Source organism: Notolepis coatsorum (genome assembly GCF_963971535.1).
Source record: "Notolepis coatsorum genome assembly, chromosome: 10".
Classification (NCBI taxonomy): domain Eukaryota; kingdom Metazoa; phylum Chordata; class Actinopteri; order Aulopiformes; family Paralepididae; genus Notolepis; species Notolepis coatsorum.
In genome coordinates, this window is record NC_140174.1 from 104,279,411 (window position 1) to 104,295,575 (window position 16,165).

The following is a 16,165-nucleotide window of genomic DNA, read 5'->3' on the forward strand; positions in this document are numbered from 1 at the left end:
CCCCAGGCCATCCGGATGCTCAATGTGGACTCTATGCAACACTAACCCATCCATTCTACATTCATTGCACACACATCCACATGCACTTACTTTAAACATTCGCCTTAACATTCACTTTAGACAATCGAAACACTTTTACTACACCATATTTTATCTGTTATTTATTTATTACAAAAGATATGCAGTACATCTCGACCTAATTTTAGCAATTTTGCATTGTTTACACTTTAGTTTTGTATATTGTATATTTTGTATAGTTGGGCTTTATTCTTTAACTTTTTTACTGTATGAAGCACAATCAGGAGGCTCATACAGAACCAAACATGACATTGTAATGTACATCAATCAATCAATTCAATCAATCAATAAATGTACCTTATATGTGACAAACACAAACTAGAATTACAACAGTGGTAAAACATCTCAGCTCACTTGTCACCTCCACTACCATTATTTTCAATAATTTGCAACAATGCATAGTGCACTTTATATCCTTCTACCACTACACTGTGAACTGAATGTGCAATACTGTTACTATGTCACTTGTGCCTTGTTTTTATACTTTATTTATCTTTTTTTAAGATTATTTATTTTAGCATTAAATCTTTTCATATTTTTTATTCTAGTTCAAGTCTATATTTTGTGATTCTGTGTGAAGGGTGGACTAGCAAAGTAAGATTTTCATTCTGTTCAATTGTGCATATGACAAATAAATATCTTGAATCTTAGACTATGTATTGTGTCTTTTTCTAACTCAATTAGCAAAAGATTAACCAACAAACACCATTATTATTTTGTTTTAACTCATCAGTTTTATAAAAGTCTTTATAAAACGTTTGTCCTACTAATCTAAATCTAAACCGCTGAAATAGACAATGAATTGCTTCCTGCAGCATGAATCGCTGAGTGAGGTGAGCGATCAACATACAAAATGGCTGACAACTTACCGTCTCAAAGATTTCTTTCCAAACTCTTTTCCTTTTTCGTTTCCTTGGAGCTTGAACTTCTGAAGGCTCTTTTGAGCAAAGGTGCTTTTTCCTTCAAGGAAGTTCAGTGGAAAAGGATGAGTGATGGAGACAGTGTTTCTGAACCATTAGAGAGTAAAGAGAGGTAGGAATGGATGGAGGCAGAGATGGCGGCTGGTGAGAGAGAAGATGGCTGTCTCCACAGGTGGGTGAGACGTCCCTCCGCTAGTGGAGGCGCGCACACACCTCTATGTGTGTGTGTGTGTGTGTGTGTGTGTGTGTGTGTGTGTGTGACTGTCTCTCTCTGTTAGTCCACACATGCAGGGCTAGGAGACACACTGGGCCTGAGACTAGAACTCAAGACACCATCTAACCCACCCTGAACTAACCCACCCTGAACTAACCCACCCTCAACTAACCCACCCTGAACTAACCCAACCTCACCTAACCCACCCTGAACTAACCCACCCTCAACTTACCCACCCTCAACTAACCCAACCTCAACTAACCCACCCTGAACTAACCCACCCTCAACTAACCCACCCTCAACTAACCCAACCTCAACTAACCCACCCTGAACTAACCCACCCTCAACTAACCCACCCTCAACTAACCCACCCTGAACTAACCCACCCTCAACTAACCCACCCTGAACTATCCAGACGGCTCACCTCAAGTCATGGTGTTGCTCTGTCCACACTTGACTTTAGCGCTCTGTGCCACATTGGGCTTGCGGACGTTAGAATGGCGTCCAAAGGTCTTCTGTGGAAAGTCTCCTCTGTCTCTGTGTTTCAGCGTCCACGGTCAGAGAGAAGTCCTCTCCTTGTGTTGTCTCTTTATGCTAAATATGTCCTCTCTGCTGGCCATGGTACTGACATCGACATCCAGTGTGATGACGGTGGTGGTGGTGGTGGTGATGATGTAGTGCCACTCTTCCTCACCACACGCCACAGATCTCCCTTCCTCCTCCTCATTGGCTGTTCTGTCCGAGCCGTGTTTCCTGAGGCGAGCCGGGGCTCGGAGGCCTCGTCGCTCAGCAAGAGATGAGCGAAAAGAGGGTAAACTGAGGCAGAGAGAGTGTTGGTGTTGATCCGACTGTCCTCTGGACCGGACTAGCGTCTGACAAGCAGAGCGTCATCAGGGGAGGCACCTGAGTTATCAGCCAGACTAGAGGGGGCGCAGGGTGGGAGTGGTGGTGGTCGTGGTGGCGGGGTGGTGGTGGTGGTGGTGGTGGGTGTATGTATGTATGTATGTATATGTACGCCAGGAATGATCCGGATCCTCTGAGCATCCCCTCAGTGCAGGTTGCTAGGTAAAGGGGTTATGACCGCACACACACCCCTCACACACACACACACACACACACACACACACACACACACACACACACACACACACACACACACACACACACACACACACACACACACACACACACACACACACACACACACACACACACACCTGGCTTGGGGTGTGTGTGTGTGCCTGGGGGGGGGTTAACGACAGCCAATAAAGAAAAGTAAACAGCGGGAGGCTAACAATCACTAATTCCGCCCAGCGTTGTGTTATGAATTAATGAAGAGATCCCTCAGATGCCACGGTAACAGAGGGGTGGGGGGTGGGGGGGTCTTCTGGGAGGGTAGCGAGGGGCCGCTGGTGGTGATCATTCTAGGGATCCAAGCTACCATTCTGTTGTCTGGATACACAAGCATGACAGAGCTCCCCCATTTGTCTTCCTCTCCTACTTTCTCTATTCCTCCCTGCTCTCATCAATACTGTACACCCCCCCCATCTCCTCCACCTCCCCCCCATCTCCTCCACCTCCCCCCCATCTCCTCCACCTCCCCCCCATCTCCTCCACCTCCCCCCATCTCCTCCACCTCCTCCTCTCTCCTCGCCTCGTCGATATCCTCCTCCACCTCCTCCTCTCTCCTCCACCTCCTCCTCTCTCCTCGCCTCGTCGATATCCTCCTCCACCTCCTACTCTCTCCTCGCCTCGTCGATATCCTCCCAGCATAATCTGCTTTCCTTCTTTCATGTCATAATCTCTCCCTCTCTCTCTCTCCCTCCATTTCATCCAAAGCCATGACATAACATTTTCGTTTGCACAATCACACTTCTGTGTGGCGTCTCCTGTTAAAAGATCTCTCTCTCTTCCTCCATCCCTTCTTTTGATTGATTGATTGATTGATTGATTGATTGATTGAACATTTTATTAACAGATTGCAGAATGGGTACAGTACAGTTCAATACACACAATCGTTAAGGGGATGCAGACCAGAGAAAGACTTTCGTCTTGTTTACATCAGGGTCCCCCATTTTCAATTCATCATAACATATATGACATACATGACATACAGATAGACAGTACTGCTACATCTATACATTTATGACCTACCAGATTTACAAATACAGTACTGTTTGTGATACAAGAAGAGTCTAAAAAAGAGAGTATATACATTTGACGAAGAGGTTGGTAGGTCGGAGGTTGGTAGGTGGGGTGGAGGGGGGGTTGGGTAGGTGCGGTGGGATGGGTGGGGGGGGGGGGGGGGGGGGTAACTGTACATTGGATTATCGATGAAACCTTACTTGGTCTCGTGTATTATTGGGTTTAATAGGACATTTATTGTACATTGGAGGGGGTTGCATTAGGACATTTACAGGGGCCAGTTTCGAATTGCAGTCTCTCGTAGGTGCTCTTTGAGAGTGGTTTTGAAAGTGGGTAGTGATTCACATTCCTTCACGGTTGTGGGTAGGGCGTTCCACATTGATGTGGCATAATTGCTAAGCGTGTTTAGTCCCTTGTTTGAGCTGAATCTGGGTTTAACTCTGGTGTTGTGGTTGTGGTATTCACTGAGCTTTGGGAAGTATTTTGACATGTACATGGGTACCTTAGTCGTGTAGTGTAGCTTGTAGACCAGGCACTGTTGTAATCACGGCAAGAGCCTTCCTCACCCCTCCTGCTTCCTCACCATCACCATCATGGCGGAAGCCTCCCTCACCCCTTATTCTCTCACACCCTTATATGGGCAGCATCCGTTCCCCGGTTTCCCATGCTGCCAGCACCTCAATCAACACGGCTGTGACGGATCCCCTCATCAGCGTGATGATACTTCAGCCTGCAGATCCTGTTCTACCCTCGTCGGAGTGTTAACCTTACTTCCTAGGTACGAAGACTAGCTCTAGCCTTGCTACTCAAACCTTGTTGAATTGCCTTGTCGCTAATCCTGTTCTCTCTGTGCCTCAGGACCACCGGCCCGGTACTCCGCTCACCTGGACGCCCCGTGCGGCACATGGAAAGCACCATTCCTCATCCCAAGAACATTCTTATACCTGTCGCACATTCCTGTTGTGAAACTGTCTGCTTGGGGAATCATAATTAAAACCCACCTAAACCGCTCCATTCTCTCTCCTCCTGTGTTCTGCAATTGGGCTCCGCCAAACCCCTATCCTAACAGGCCCATTGCAAGTTGCTGTACTCTGTCGTCTACTCTAAGCCATCCTAGTTTGTCAAAGTGGGCAGGGGTGAGGTGGGTTCTAGGAGTAAGGTCAAGCAGTTGTCTGACCAGTTTGTTTTGTGATGTTTGTAATTTTGTTTTTAGCGCCTTTGAGGTGCTTTGGTACCATGAGGTGCACGCATAGTCGTAGTACCCTTGAATGAGTGCTCCTGCCAGAGTCTTCAGGGTGTTCTTGTTGACCAGAGAGGAGATCCGGTACAAGAATCGAGTTCGTTGGTTGACTTTTTTTATTACATTGGATGCCATTTTGTCACAGGAAAGATTTGCCTCTAGGATGGAACCTAGGAATGTAATTTCCTCTTTCCTTGTGACAATATTGTCACCCACTGTAACTGAGAAGCCGTCAGTCTTGCTGAGTTTGTTATTTGAACCGAAGAGAATGGACTCTGTTTTACCCAGGTGTAATAATAGTTTGTTATCAGCGAGCCAGGTGCAGATTTTGCCTACTTCTGAGCTGAGGGTTTTTTCAACCTGCAACTTGTTCTTGTCAGAGACCAGCAGGGCTGAGTCATCCGCGAACAGGAACAAGTTGCAGTCACAAGCTGACGACATGTCATTTGCATAAATTAGGAACAGTAGCGGTCCTAGTATGCTTCCTTCTGGAACACCACAGCTCACTAGGAGGGGGGGGGGATAGGGTACCGTTTAACTCCACCATCTGTTCTCTCCCCTCCAGGTAGGATTGCATCCAGCACTGATAGACTATCAAAACCAATTGCTTTTAGCTTGTCAATCAGAATGGAGTGATTGACAGTGTCGAAGGCCTTTTGTAGGTCCAGTATGACCATGCCGCAGTATTTGCCCGCGTCCACTTCTTGTTTGATGTGGTCGTTTAAATAGAGAAGGCATGTGTCAGTGGAGTGGGATGTTCTGAAGCCAGATTGGAATTCGTAGATTAGATTTCTTTCCGCGAGGTACTTTTCGACCTGTTCATATACTATTTTTTCCATGACTTTCGAGATGGAGGTAAGAATAGAAACAGGGCGGTAGTTGCCTGGGTCTAATTTGCTGCCCTTTTTGCAGGGGTGTTACTCTCGCAATTTTGAAGTCTTTGGGTAGGTGTCCCTGTTTTATGGAGAGGTTTATTATGTGTGTGATGACTGGGGTGATTGCGGCTGCTGAGTCTCTGAGGAATTTGGAGGGGATATTGTCATGGCCAGTGGCCTTGTTAGGTTGGAGGGTGCTCAGTTTTTTGAGTACCTCAGCTGTTGTAACCATTTCTAGTTTGAAATCGTCTTTGCGGACCCCTAGGTTATTGTAGTAGGCTATGATGTGTTCTACCCCAAAATGCCCTGAGTGGGAGGGTAGTTTGTTTACCAGTGTTGTGGCTATGTTTGTGAAGAAAATGTTTAAGTAATTGGCTACATACAGCTTGTCTGTGATGAGCGTGTTGTCTTGCCACCTTCCGTTCTCCTAATGGTAAAATTCTTGAATGGAAAATTCTCTTAACATTAAAACTTTTAAATAAATATAATAAATAAAGGTAACCCACGCAGCGATGCCCCTGCTCTGTGTTTGAGTTTTGCGGACGTGAACTACTGTGGACTGCGTGAGGTATAGGCAACTCTCACCAACTCGGTTCGACATGAATGCTTTTTTGTGTGTAAATATTTTGGCATATTACAGTAAGCCACACAGCTAGTGGGTGTTTGTGCTGTGTGGTGAAATGAATGCAGTGCAATGAAAATGTGCAGTCCCATGGTCGTGGGCACGCTAGTGCATGTGTGTAGCCTACTAGGCTCCATTGTCATGTCAGAAGGTTCCTTTATATATTATTGGTGTGCTAAATGGACTGCATTTATATAGCGCTTTTATCCAACGCGCTTTACAACTTGTGCCTCACATTCACCCATTCATTCACAGGTGAGATCAGAGAAGTTTGATAGTATTTACTGAGGATGGCCAGATAATGTTGATATTTAATAAACTTAAAATTATTGTATAATAATAATTATACAGAGAAGTACAAAATGCTGCTGACCGACAAAAGAGAATCCCTCACTGAGGAAAACACCAAAGCACCTAACCATTATGTATCACAATGGTGATGTCAGCCAGAGATGGGGAGAAGCATGAACAAGAAGGACATCTCTTTGAAAGAAATTACATTATACAGTTTTTCTGATTTCTTTTAAACAAATTATTATTTTGTATTATTTAACTATTTAATTATTATTTAGTTATTGCACTGCACTGCACTGGCAGTTGAACTGGAAAAAAAACCTCATAACTGTGAGTGAGGGGATCTCGCCCTGAGGGAGGGAGGCTGGCCCTGAAAGGGAGGTTAGAAGGGTCAAAGTAGGGGAGACAGCAACAATATGTATCGGTGTGGTGCTAGTCAGCTGTTGTTGTCTAATTTCTCATCAGGAGAAATGAAAGACGCCACTGTCATGTTAAGAGTATGTTTTGTAAAAGGGAGGGTCATCAAGGAGAATCTGCCTTTTCTCAGTCCTTGCCCCACAATGGTGGAATGAACTACCCACCCCAGTTAGGACAGCCGAAACCCGTCCAAAATATTTCTTCAACCATTATCTCAAATAAAAGAAATTAAAAATAAATCGAACCCTAACTAACCTTACTGTCATGCACTTATCCTAATAAACTAGCCTACACTGTAGCACTCAACACTTTGATGAACATTGTTACTCAGCTGGTAGAGTTGTGCCCTTCCTGATGACTTGTCGTACAGAACTTGTAAGTCGCTTTGGATAAAAGCGTGTCACGATCGGAGCTCGAGTCTGCCAGATGAGGAGCAATCAGCGCGGCTGCAAGAGATCACCTCATCAAGCGTTCCCTACTTCAACTGGCAGACCCCGTCATCCGTTAAACTGCCTACCGAGGTACGACGATGCTACCTGAAGACCAGCTGTAACTACCCCTGTTTATGCTTTCCCTAACCTTCTGTTTCTTGTGCCCCAGGACTTCGCTCCAGCGCCCTTCCACCCTGACGTCTCGAGCCCCAGCGTCCTTCCACCCTGACGTCTCGAGCCAAGCAAAGAGGACTCCTGCTCGCTCTCAAGCGCAAGACCTGTGTCCTCTCTCTCTCGCTGCCGACAGCTGCACTGAAGTGCACCTGCTCTCGTTCTTCTCCCCCCCAAGAACATTATAACCTCTGTGTTGTTCACATTCCTGTTTCACATTCCTGTTATACTCTGCTTGGTTGGGAAGAATAATTAAAGAACCCTAAAACCGCTCCATTCCCTCCTCCTGTGTTTTGCTATTGGGCTCCGCAAGAACCCCATCCTCACAAAGCGTCAGCTAAATGAAAATGTAAATGTAAAAGGAATGTTGGTAACCAAAGAGACAGCATAATTTTTTCCAGTGTAAGTGCAGTTAATAGACAGTTTGAAGTTGCTGAAGTGACAAAGGGTGAGAGACTTATATAATTACATTGTTCAATATTATCATTTTATTCCCCTGTCTTACCCTTGCTATTATTTTACTTATTTTTTACTTTTATTTCTACGCCCCACTATCCGCTGGGTGCATACTATAACCTTTATTATGTTTTGTAACAGATTACAGAAATTCAAGAAGCCTATTGGAACGTGAGGTTCTGATATGATGTTGATTAATATATCTGCATTATTTTATCCCACTTTATGCTTTGCTCTTGCTGCTTGTTTTACACTGATTTTATGTCTTATTTCTTACTGGTGTAAAGCACTTTGAACTGCAATCCCCTGTATGAAAGGTGCTATACAAATAAAGTTTATTATTACTATTATTATATATATATTTTTTTTATCCACTTTTTCTCCTTCTTTTTCTATTTTTCTCCCATCCCAATTTCGTGTTTCCAATTCTCCCCTTGTCTTGAACGTTGCTCGACTATGCCCCCCACTGGTCGGTTGTAGGGAGGATAGAAGCCTTGCATCACGTGTCCCCTCCGGTACACGAGGAGGCAGCCTGTCACATCTTTTTACCTGCCAGCGCGGACTCTCATTGGCGAGGTGTAACGCATGGGAGGCTCACACTACCCCCGCCACTTCCTGTCTCTGCTGTGCAGGCGTCCCCCAACCGACCTGTAGGAGTCGCTGTCCACAACGTCCAAATCACCACCCATCGACTTCCACCCGCTGGCTCTGCCAATTGTATGACGGCCGGCCCAAGCCGGAGGCAATGCTGACACCCGGATTCGAGACCGGAGTCTCTTGCATTGGTGACGAGCGCAATCGCCGCTGCACCACCCAGCCGCCCTTATTATTATTATAACTGAACTGGCACTGAACATTGAACTGCACTGGCACTGTTTGCAGATGTACAGTACTGTTATGTATGCATACAAATAAATAAAATACAAAATTACAGTAGCAATAGTATACAAGGACAACAATAAATAAGGGAGAGAGAAGGAAAGGGAGAGAGGGAAAAAGAGAAAGGGAAAAAAAGAAAGGGAGAGTGAGAACCAGAGGGAGAGTGAGAACCAGAGGGAGAGAGAGAGAAGAAAGGGGGAGAGGGAGGGAGGTAGGTGAGGGGGCTTAGGGGGAGGAGAGAATAGTCTGAGGGTTATACGTACGATTGGGAGGCAGTCAGCAGGTGCAACAGTCGGTTAAGATCTGTTGCAGATTTAGTTTAAAAGCAGTGAGCAATGTGAGGGCAGTGAGTTTAAGGGTGTTTTGTAATGTGTTCCAGTCACCATCTCCACTCCTGTCTAGTCTTCATCATCTCCACTCCTGTCTGTCCCTCATCATCTCCACTCCTGTCTAGTCCTCATCATCTCCACTCCTGTCTGTCCCTCATCATCTCCACTCCTGTCTAGTCCTCATCATCTCCACTCCTGTCTAGTCCTCATCATATCCACTCCTGTCTAGTCCTCATCAGCTCCACTCCTGTCTGTCCCTCATCATCTCCACTCCTGTCTGTCCCTCATCATCTCCACTCCTGTCTAGTCCTCATCATCTCCACTCCTGTCTAGTCCTCATCATCTCCACTCCTGTCTGTCCCTCATCATCTCCACTCCTGTCTGTCCCTCATCATCTCCACTCCTGTCTAGTCCTCATCATCTCCACTCCTGTCTAGTCCTCATCATCTCCACTTCTGTCTAGTCCTCATCATCTCCACTTCTGTCTAGTCCTCATCATCTCCACTCCTGTCTGTCCCTCATCATCTCCACTCCTGTCTGTCCCTCATCATCTCCACTCCTGTCTAGTCCTCATCATCTCCACTCCTGTCTAGTCCTCATAATATCCACTCCTGTCTAGTCCTCATCATCTCCACTCCTGTCTAGTCCTCATCATCTCCACTCCTGTCTAGTCCTCATCATCTCCACTCCTGTCTAGTCCTCATCATCTCCACTCCTGTCTAGTCCTCATCATATCCACTCCTGTCTAGTCCTCATCATCTCCACTCCTGTCTAGTCCTCATCATCTCCACTCCTGTCTAGTCCTCATCATCTCCACTCCTGTCTAGTCCTCATCATCTCCACTCCTGTCTAGTCCTCATCATCTCCACTCCTGTCTAGTCTTCATCATCTCCACTCCTGTCTAGTCCTCATCATCTCCACTCCTGTCTAGTCCTCATCATCTCCACTCCTGTCTAGTCTTCAGTTCCCCTCCCTTGCTCATTCTACTGTATCTTTCTCTCTACCCCCATGTTTCTCTCTCTCTCTCTCTCTCTCTCTCTCTCTCTCTCTCTCTCTCTCTCTCTCTCTCTCTCTCTCTCTCTCTCTCTCTCTTTTCTTCTAATTTCAGCAGCATCCTGTGACCAGGGCCGCCTGGGAGAAATGCGAGGCCCTGTGCGAGATTTAAACGTACATACTGTACATAGTCAAGGATCTTCAGTCACAGTGCTCAGGTATTCTGCCACTGTGTACTCTCTGTTTAGGGCCAAATAGCATTTCAATTTCTTTCCAATGTGTCTCTCTCTCTCTCTCTTTGGATTTAAGTGTTGATCTTTGTCCTTTTGGATCTCTCATACATGCTCTCTCTCTAACACACACACATGACAAACACACATGCTCTCTCTCTCTCTTTCTAACACACACAGTCTGCCTATGGCGGCCTTTCTCGATGGCTAGGCTGTGCTCGCTGAGTCTGTACATAGTCAAGGATCTTCAGTCACAGTGCTCAGGTATTCTGCCACTGTGTACTCTCTGTTTAGGGCCAAATAGCATTTCAATTTCTTTCCAATGTGTCTCTCTCTCTCTCTCTCTCTCTCTCTCTCTCTTTGGATTTAAGTGTTGATCTTTGTCCTTTTGGATCTCTCATACATGCTCTCTCTCTAACACACACACAAACATGACAAACACACATGCTCTCTCTCTCTCTCTCTCTCTCTCTTTCTAACACACACAGTCTGCCTATGGCGGCCTTTCTCGATGGCTAGGCTGTGCTCGCTGAGTCTGTACATACTCAGCGAGCACAGTTTGCTCTAAGACAAACTCTAACCTTAACCAACTTCGAAAGAGGGCCTAAGCTTAACCAGTATAGAAACTTGCGGTCCCACGATTGGCGCACATGTCACATGACCAGAAACGCGTGTGGCCAATCAGAGACGCGGAAACACAATTTTGTTGTCGAAAGTATAGAGGCAACCTGGGCCCCTGAAACATGATGAGGGGGAGGTGGAGGAAGAGGAGGTGGATGAGGGGGTGGAAAGGAGAAAGACAGTGGATATTGACAGATTGTTAACTCATTCAGCCCCATCGCTTAATGCGCCAGAGGGCGCTAGAACGCCATCGCTTTAAACAATGGGGAGACTGCGAGATTTGCGAGCGCTTAAAATATCTTATATTATAGCTATGGGTCTAATACACCCGTCGATTGTCAGTGAGTTGCTTCCAGTCAACATGCACAAAACAGATTGTTTTTTCATCCGTACATTTCCATTTTATAACATTTTGAATATGAGTATAGTTTTGGTGATTCTTAGTAATCCCAGGAAAATACGCGATAATAGCCCTTTAGTGGAATACACTAAACACGTTGTCATTTTTCGCCTGATTATCTAATCTTCCTGAAATCAACGCTAGATTATCATTATTATCCTTCCTCATGCAAATGTAGCAGGGTGGATTATCCCTGTGTATAAGGGTGGATTATCCCTGCTTGTGGGAGTAGTAGTACACAGACACTGGGTAGTAGGATACTATAGTATTGGACCTATATGTACCCCCGTCTTTGGCCCGGAACGTCGTTCTGGAGGGCTTGCAGCTGGAGTGGATGGGGCCCAGGATTTACTAACCTGGGGACTGATACTCTGGTCTCCCTCGCCTTCCAAGGCGGTCAGCAGTAGCTCCCCACACACCCTCACTTCCCCCAGTACCTCCGACAGCCCTCCCACACCCAGTGACTGTCAGTTCAATAGTATTATTGGGCTTCCCTTTAAGCAGTACCCTTCCTTGACCACCTGTATAGACCCTTCTAATGCTATTCTGGGAATGGGGTGTAAGGGTTAAATAATTATGCAGTCACAATATTTACCCAGGGGTTAGAATAGCAAATGGAAAATGGAAGAAACCGACACACAGACAATGCTCCCAATGAGGTCTACTTTTACTGAAGCCTGGGCATGTTATCCATTACAATTAACACTGTCATTTATTCATACATGGCACCGGGTGCTCTCACTGTTATAATGTAGGCGAAGCTCTTCCCACCATAGGCACCGCATGCTCAATACATTAAAACACCCCGCTTGTACTAGGGGAACCCAGGCATAAAGTAGAGAAACATTGGGAATTCAAATAACCAAATAATAAAATAATCAAATAACAAAAAATAAAACCAAGTAAATGTGGGCCCACGTTACCAAAAGAAAACCTAACCTAAGCCGGCTTAAATTGTTCGGGGTACCCCTTAGACACTGGTTGTTAGCGTTCACTTGAATGGACGTTGCTGTTGATACACGTGGTACCGTTAGTACTTAGCCAAGATGGCGGACCCACCCTTGTCACCACTCGTCCCGGTGACAAGATGGCGTCAGCGATCCCGCGAGCACAGCCAGCAGGCTGGGCGAACAGCATAGGCAGTGGTTAGCTGGAGGAGCGTGCTGGATGGCGTCTTCTGCTGGTGGGAAGAGGCGTCCTCTGTAAGTCTGGGAGACGTCCACCGCTGGCTGTTGCTGGCTTGCTGCTGTCGCGCAAGCTAATACTGTTGCTACCCTAAACACAGCTAAGCTTCGGGTCTGGATGCACCCTCCTGCTATATCGGTTGTGCTACTAACGCAACGTGGCTGGCTATACCACCGGTTCTTCAGCGCCGCGCGCCCGGTAGTCTACTCAAGTCAGACGGAGCCGCTAGCAGCATACTAATACACCGCACACAGTAACTACTATAACCCGCTAACGTTAGACATTAGTCTCGTTAACTCTAGACGTTAGTCCTTCGGTTCTGTATCTCTTACTCACACACTATCGCTGATACTTCTAGGATAACCCGTCACTAGCAAGTACTTCTCATCACCCGCTGCTCGTTCCAACGGGGCTCTCCTCATAACTTCTTCAACGGGGCTATTCCAAAGCACACTGTGACTGCGACTGATCAGGGTCAAGTCCACTGCCGAAGAGAGCTTCCTGCTCCCTTCGCTCCCAGGTAACTCCCTCTTCCTCGTTGCTTTCCTCTCTCCTCCGCTCCACCTGCCACCACTGCCACTCCGCCCCCTGCTGGCAACCTCCACTGGTCCCACTCAAGGACCGCTCCAGAAAGGGAAAAAGGGCTTCATGTTATTGTTAGTAATCCATACTGAAGCCGGAGAAGAGTAGCACCTCACCTCGTCATTAGACTGGGCGAGCTATCTAAAGGAACACTGTTAATCACACGTTATACCAGCGTTTCCGTTAGAACATATTCGTGCCGGTCTGGGTGTCCTGCAAGATTTCTATCCCCGGACATATTCGAGAAATTCCGGTCAGAGTTTTAAACAGCAGTCTGTTATAATCACATTTTTATGAGCTAACGAATTCTGTTATATTGGACATTTGTATTAATTACATCAAGCGAAGAATGAGAAATTGATTTGCAGAATCAAATTACTATCTCTCGCCTCCCAAGTTAGTGCTATACGCTAATCCAGCATCAAGCTCCCGCCCCGCAGGCTTGCGCTGCAGCAGCTGTCACACGCACCCCCAAATGAATCTCGAGTCGACATCGCTTCACCTCGTTGTATCAGACATGTCACACATATCATAATGTTCAACTTCACACACAGCAAACTGTAGTTGATCATCACATTGCCTCGTTTGCTAGCTCGTCGCCACATGCAGAGAGGACGAGCCACATGCGTGTAACGCATTTGTTGATTTCATTATAGCCTACATTTTGTTATAATCAATAATATGCATTACTATGTGACACGGCAGTCAACCAACAGTTGCATATGATTAAAAAATGTCAACACTCACTCACCCCGTCTCTCGTTGTGCCTATCCGTTTTGTACCTGCGAGAACAGCGGGGTCGTCTGGTAACGTTGGTTCGACTTTGATATCCCCATTGGAAAAGGTGGACGACTGCGAGGCTCGCAACGGTAGCAGCAGACTGGGGATGCTCTTTGTGGTTCAATCAATAAAGTGTACTTTGTGTACGTTCAATCAATGTTATCTCTCGTACATCATATAGGCTAGACTACTAGTGTTACAAAGGGTCAGATTAAACCGAATATATATATTTATTACCTGAGATCCCATGTATAATATTTGTATATCGTTTGATATCCCTTGTATATTCTTTGTACATATACACGGAATATCCCTTTACCTGGTACAGGACAGACCATAATATTCGTTCTCCTATTGGAAGCGATCCCCCTGGCGCCAGTGACTTATCCCCTAGAGCTGACTTGAAAGCTACCGACATAACATGTCTGTGCATGCCCGCTTCTGCCCAAGGATACGGCTACCGAAAGCAGAGCGGCACTATTTGTTCACCGTGCATATAAATAGGGCGCAAGAAATGTAGAATTCCTCTCTTAGTCCCTTGTCCCGTTCAGTCTCGTTCAGTTCCAGTTATCCAAGTGACGTCTCTCACCCACTACGCAACGTGCGGTACAGCAGGGCTCGTATTGCCTCAAATAGAGTCGTGTTTATCCTACTACGTTTGTTTAACGTATCGTTCGCTACTTACTAGTAAAAGCCTTCATTACGAGTCAAAGACCACGTGAAGTGAGTAATTGTGCGTCTACATAGAGCACTTATTGCCGCGTGCTAATAAGGATAGTAACGTCAAGTTCAACTGTGAACCACGGACCAACCGGAGGATTTACCCCGGTGATTGCAGAGCCACCAGGCAGGATTATTATTCTTCATTCTTCACCAAGCGGCTGGAGCAGAGAACCGTCTACACCCACTGCTGTGGGATCTACACCTGCCAGTGAGGACATCACTCGAGCCCGTCTGACTTGCCTACGCACATTCTTTGCCTTACAAGTGCATTCAAATGATAAATGTAATAATACCCTTTTGATGTAATAAATATTCTAAACAAGTATTTGTGTGGAAACCGTGTTATTGTGGAGAAGTTGTCATCTGATATACCTGTGTACGGTGTGGCCAGTAGTACATAATACGGTAGTAGTTTAATGATACTAATACTTGATTAATACAGTCAGGGAATTGTACCCCTCAGTTACAATTGGTCCTTCGAGCCCCGGATAATAATTAGCGTAATATTAATATAATATTAATATTGACATGGCCGATGACGAACACTCCACAAACGGTTCTCCTAAGCTAGATCGCCCGCAGCGCAGACGGCAGCCACCTCCCTATCTAGAGGCATACTCTGTCAGTCCAATACCTAGCTTTAAAGGGAAATTAGATACGGATAAAATAACTAAAGCGGATAGTAAAATTATGTCCGACCCTACCAACCAGGCTACCCCGCCAACAGAGGCCCTAGTGGGTTCTAATGTAACTGACCAAGCTCACGGTGGGGACCAGGAGGGAACTGACACGACTTTATCCCCCGACAACGCCGACGAGGTAGTCCCCGGAGCGCTCCAGGATAAAGAAAGCCCTCCCGGGATGGAACCCGACCCACCACAAGAAGAGACGCGCACCCAGGAGATGGGTCTCCTCGGTACGCAACAGGAGAACGGGTCTCCAACAAGTACTGCCGGGAGCCGATCGCCCCGAACGGCGTCTTCCCCCAGCGCGGCGGACAAGATGCTGGCGCAAGCACTCATCGCCACCCTGGCAGCCTCCACCGAACGCGATCGACTTCAAGCGCAACAGACGCGCGAGCGCGAACATTTTGCAGGCGAGCGAGAGCGCTTCCAGGCGCAACAAAGGAGTGAAGACGACCGCATAAGACTGGAGACCAGACGCCTCCAGACAGAAGAGAACATTGAGAGAAGCCGCGCCGATGCACAGCACGCCGCCGCCAATGCACAGCGCGACGTCGCACATGCCCAGCGCGACGCCGCCAACGCACAGCGCGACGCTGCCCAGGCCAGCGCCAATGCGCAGCGCGACGTCGCCAATGCCCAGCGCGAAGCAGCGCGCGACGCCGCCCATGCCCAGCGCGAGGCAGAGCGCGACCGGCTGCAGGCGGAGCTGATGGACAAACTGGTTGCCATGGCGACACCCCCTCACTCCACACGGAGCTCTCAGAGATCGTCAAGACATGGGTCTAGGACACATTCCCCTACCCGACGAAGCGACCCGGGACCCCGCCAACAGGAGGATCCTGTCCACGTCTCCGAACCCCCTCCCCAGCCGGTCCATACGAGACCCAGCAACC